Source organism: Lactuca sativa, chromosome 1 (assembly GCF_002870075.4).
Source record: "Lactuca sativa cultivar Salinas chromosome 1, Lsat_Salinas_v11, whole genome shotgun sequence".
In the NCBI taxonomy this organism is placed as follows: Eukaryota; Viridiplantae; Streptophyta; class Magnoliopsida; order Asterales; family Asteraceae; genus Lactuca; species Lactuca sativa.
In genome coordinates this window covers 20,502,895-20,508,060 of record NC_056623.2, presented here as the reverse complement: position 1 = coordinate 20,508,060, position 5,166 = coordinate 20,502,895, and positions in this window count along the sequence as shown.

Below are 5,166 nucleotides of genomic sequence, written 5' to 3'. Positions count from 1 at the left end.
AAATTTTGAGTAAAGTTACTACTCAAAAAACAAATGATTCTTAAACGAAAATCAGATCAATGCAGTTTGAAATCCTACTCTGATACCAATTGAAGAGAACTGTTATCGAGATTTAGAAAGCAATCATGATTGTATGAATGAAAAGTATGAACACAGAAAGTAAATATTAATCAGATCTTATATTGGTAAAGAACTGATTACAGAACTAAGCAGAGAAAACTTGGGAATGATTAATGAATCACTCGTTCATCTGATCCATCTACCTCTAACCTCAGTCCCTATTTATAGGAAACCTGAGTGTACAAAAAATATACTAAGTCCTGAACTATACGCTTCGCACAAAAGAAGACTTAGTAAAATAACTAACACGCGAAACTAAAGAAACAAACACTTCGACTTTTACAACATTTAGTCTCTACAGGTCGTGTCGGTCACGTTAGTAGCGAACGGGGTCTTGCTTTGGGGGTTCTTGTGGTGAATAAATAGACCCTAAATAGGAGGTAATACTTTAATAATTACAACGGTGAGCGGTGAGTAGTTATTAACGTAAAATGGAGAGGAAAAAAATATTATACATTAATATTTATGCGGTGAATCAATAAAATAAAATAGTTATAGCGGTGTTGAGGAGAGTAACTAATAAGAGAAGCTCTAAAAGAAGAATTAAAATAAACTGAGCTAAACCTATGTTTGTTATGAGGTGTGATGTTGTGTGTCTTGTTAGTGAGTCTTTGACGGTGTGTGGATGTTTTGTGTGATTCTTTCTATGATATGGGTGTTCTCTTGACATTGTACTATATTGACTCACTTAGCTTATGCTAACACTTGCTCTTTGCTTGTTGTCTTTCCTTGTGTGTTGGAATAGGTAGATTGACATGATGCCTTGTTGAGGATGGGAGCTTTTGGGTAGTCTTAGTTAGGGCCTGTTTGTTGTAGTCTGACTGGGACTGAGTCAGCGATTTGGGCTGACTCGGTAAGAAGGAAATGTGTTTGATAATCGCTTTCTCAATCAGCAATGTCTGGACCATATGATTTCTCGGTAAGACATTGAGATGCTGCTGACTGAAAAAATGACTTTCATACCCTCTCTTTTCTTTCTTCCCATCGTGACCTAAAAGAGAAACAACAACGAAATTGGCGGCCATCAACAACTCCCTCTATCGTCGCCTTCCCTCCCTCTATCGCCGCCATCGACTACCGGCCTCACTCTTCCCTCTGATTCGAGCTCCCACGAGAAAGACATCAAACAGGGTAGGTCCTCGTTTTTTTTTCTGTGAAATCAGAAAATTGTCTTTCTCCTCCTCGTTTTTTTGTCTGTGAAATCAAGATATTGTTTTTCCTTCTCCTTTGTATATGATTTGTGAAATCATAAATCAGAAATTGGCTTTGAAATCAGTGAACTTCATTAATTTCAAAACCATGATCATGTTCTTCAATGTGCTTAATCCCATCTCTAACCTTTTTCCTATTATCACCATATCTTTTGTCTCCCTTTCCCAAGTTATCATCATATCTCAAGCAAGTTCTGGGAGGGTAGTTTTTAGATATTCTTTTGGAACAGAATTATACCATAAGTTTATATACATGAACAATTTTATATTAAAAAGGATACACAAGATATGATAACATTTCTAGATTATATGTATATGAGTGAAAGAATACTACAATATGCAAGGGTAAAGAGACCCTTATCCTTAACATAAAAGTCTTCTTTATATATAAAACACAAAATACTTATGTTGGAAACACTCTTTCTTTGTTCCTGAATTTGACATAAATATTGCACCATAGCCTCCTGGAACAATGTTACCTCTATACCCCATATCCTCAGTGAACTTCCCAAACACCAAAAAATAGAAACAAAAGGAATGAAATCTGAAAGTTGTGATGATATATATATATATATATATATATATATATATATATATATATATATATATATATATATATATATATATATATATATATATTGTGTATAAGCTATGTTGGAAATGTTGTGATTTTTTTTATAAGCTATGTTGGCAATGTTGTGATTTTTTTTGTTTATAAGCTATGAAATCTGAATTTTTTTCTTTTTTTTTGTGTATAAACTATGTTGGCAATGTTGACCTTAATTGTTCTATTATTATTTAGGATGATGTTAATTTCAATGATAGATAAATTGCTTTAAATATAACAGAAGGGTATAATAGTCATTTTTCATCACTAAGCACATTCAGTCATATGTACAATCAAACAACAACATTTCTTACTCAGTCAGGATTTCTTATCCAGACAGACCTTTCCTAGTCAGCACTTTCTCAGTCAGCAACTATCAAACGGGGCCTTAGTATCTTTAGTTATGATACCATTTAAACATGTTAGGTTTTCATCATTACGTTTTTGTTAACTTTAAATTTAGATGGGTTTGTTTTGACATGAAAGTAACATTGGTGATGTTTTGAAATAAACTTAATAAGTCTTCCGCAACGTATTCTGTTAAATAAATGTTTAAAAAAAAGAAAATTTTGGGTGAAAAATCACGATGTTACAAGTTGGTATCAGAGCCATGCTGTGAGTGAACTGAATACAGAGGTCGGTGTTCAGACTCATAGTGTAGACTGGCTCAATTAGGTGATCTAGGATTCTTAAGGGGGGAAGGGTGTGTGTTGAGAGTTATAGGATTATTATATGCAACTTCCTGAATTTTCCTTTCGTGTGATTGTTTTGTGTGCTTAAAGTTCTTTATTATTTAGGAACATGTCGCACGTCGAAGGGAATGTCAATGTTGGAGGATCTGGTGTGGGGCAAGACAACCGTACACCCGAGACGCCACCGTTTGCTTTTCAGACCCCACCGACTGGTCGTCAGCCACGGGCCCAGCCAACCCGTAGCGAGCGCAGCACTGCGAGTGCTGCTATCATTGTTGACCTTCAGCAGCAGCTTGAGGCACGAGATGCAGAGTTGCAGAGACGCGATCGAGACATGGAGCGGATGTAGCAGGCTATGCGAGATGTAGGGATTTTACCACCCGAGGACGAAGAAGAGGAGAATGAGGAGCCATGAGAGGTGATAGCTGAGAGTCGCTCAATCACTCGCGGACGGAGCAGGGAGCCACTAGAGAACGTGTTGAGGGGCGGGGTAGTCCCTACAAAGAATTCACTGCCCGCAAACCCCCTGTCTTCAAAGAAGGAGAAGACCCAGCATTATGTGTGCAATGGTTGCGTAAGATGAGGCAGATTTTCCGTTCAGGAGACTTCACGGAATTATAGAATGTCAGTTATGCAGCATTGAAATTGGATGGTGATGCACTACAATGGTGGGAGGCATTGGAATCTGTTGTACCTGAGGCTACAATTCAAGCCATGACCTGGGAGGTTTTCAGCCAAAAGCTTCAGGAGCGTTTCTGTCCACCGGGGCAGATAAGGAAAGCTGAGAGGGAGTTCCTTGCATTGGAGAAAGGCACAATGTCGACAGCAAAATATAATTCAGTGTTCTCTGAGAAACTATAGTTCAGTAAAAGTTACTGCCCCACTGATGCAAAACAGGTGGAACATTATGCCGAGGGGTTACCACTAGGGTATCGAGCTATTGTGAGGCAGCGCAACACTTTGGCGGCTGCCATGGATGAGGCTATTCGAATTGAGGTTGATTTGGCTACACCCGGGCGCACTATGATGCAGAGAGGTAAGGTGATTGCTTATGCTTCCCGGTTGAAAAGTGCTGAAATGAACTACTCGGTACATGACTTGGAGTTAGCAGCAGTTGTATTTGCACTTAAGATACGACGTCATTATTTGTATAGGATGAAGTGTATGCTACATACTGATCATAAGAGTTTACAACACATCCAGAATCAGAAGGAGTTAAATATGAGACAACGACGCTGGATAGAGTTGTTGGCTGACTATAACTGTGAGATTAGTTCCCACCCGGGAAAAGCTAATGTGGTAGTTGATGCCCTAAGTCGCAAAGAACCAAGAGGAGCTTATCACCTTAAATCTATGGGGGTGGTAATAGTTCCAGACTTTTATGAGAAAATTCATTTTGCTCAAGAAGAGGGTTTAAAGGAAGAGCATTTGAAGGAAGACGTTATGGTTAAGCAGTAGACCTTGTTGGTGGATGATCATCAGGGACTTAAGACCTTTTGGGGGCGACTTTGGGTCCCCAAGGTGGGTGGGGTGTGTGAATTCTTTCTTCGAGACACTCATAAATCAAAGTATTCGATACATCCAGGAGCAAGAAAGATGTATCGAGACCCCAAAGTCAATTATTGGTGGCCAGGAATGAAGAGGGAGGTAGCAAAATATGTAGTTGAGTGTGTGTGACATGTGCTTTAGTTAAAGCTGACCACCAGAAGCCTTATGGTGCATTAAAACAACCAGAGATTCCAAAGTGGAGATGGGATAAAATTACGATGGATTTTGTTACAAAACTGCCTAAAAACCTCTCGAGGCAATGACATGATATGGCTGATTGTGGACAGATTGACGAAAAGCACGCACTTTTTGGCAACCAAAGAGAATGAAAATTTGAAGGAGTTGGCGAAGATGTACATCAAGGAGATTATTACAAGACATGTTGTACCATTATCCATAATCTCTGACCGGGACAGTCGTTTTGTTTCAAGGTTTTGGCAGAAACTACAGGAGGAATTGGGTACGAGGGTGCTTTTGAATACAGCTTATCACCCTCAGACTGATGGGCAAAGTGAGAGGACTATCCAGACTCTCAAGGATATGTTACGTATATGTGTTATTGAGTATGGAGGGTGTTGGGATACTTACTTACCTTTGGTGGAGTTTGCTTACAACAACACCAACCATGCTAGCATTGACATGGCTCCGTATGAAATGCTTTATGGGAGAAGGTGTCGTACACCTACTTGTTGGTTGGAGCCAGGAGAAAAACAATATGAAAGCTCCGAAATAGTGCAGATTACAGAGGATAAAGTGAAGAAAGCACGTGAGAGGTTGCGTGTGGCTCGTGAACGTCAGAAGAAGTACTCAGACAGGAAGCATCGACCGAAAACTTTCGAGGTGGGCGAGAAAGTAATCTTAAAAGTCTCACCTTGGAAGGGTATTATTCGGTTCGGCAAGCGAGGTAAGTTGGGACCACACTACATCGGACCACTTGCGGTGTTGGAACGAGTCGGAGACCAAGCCTACAGGTTAGAGTTACCACCCG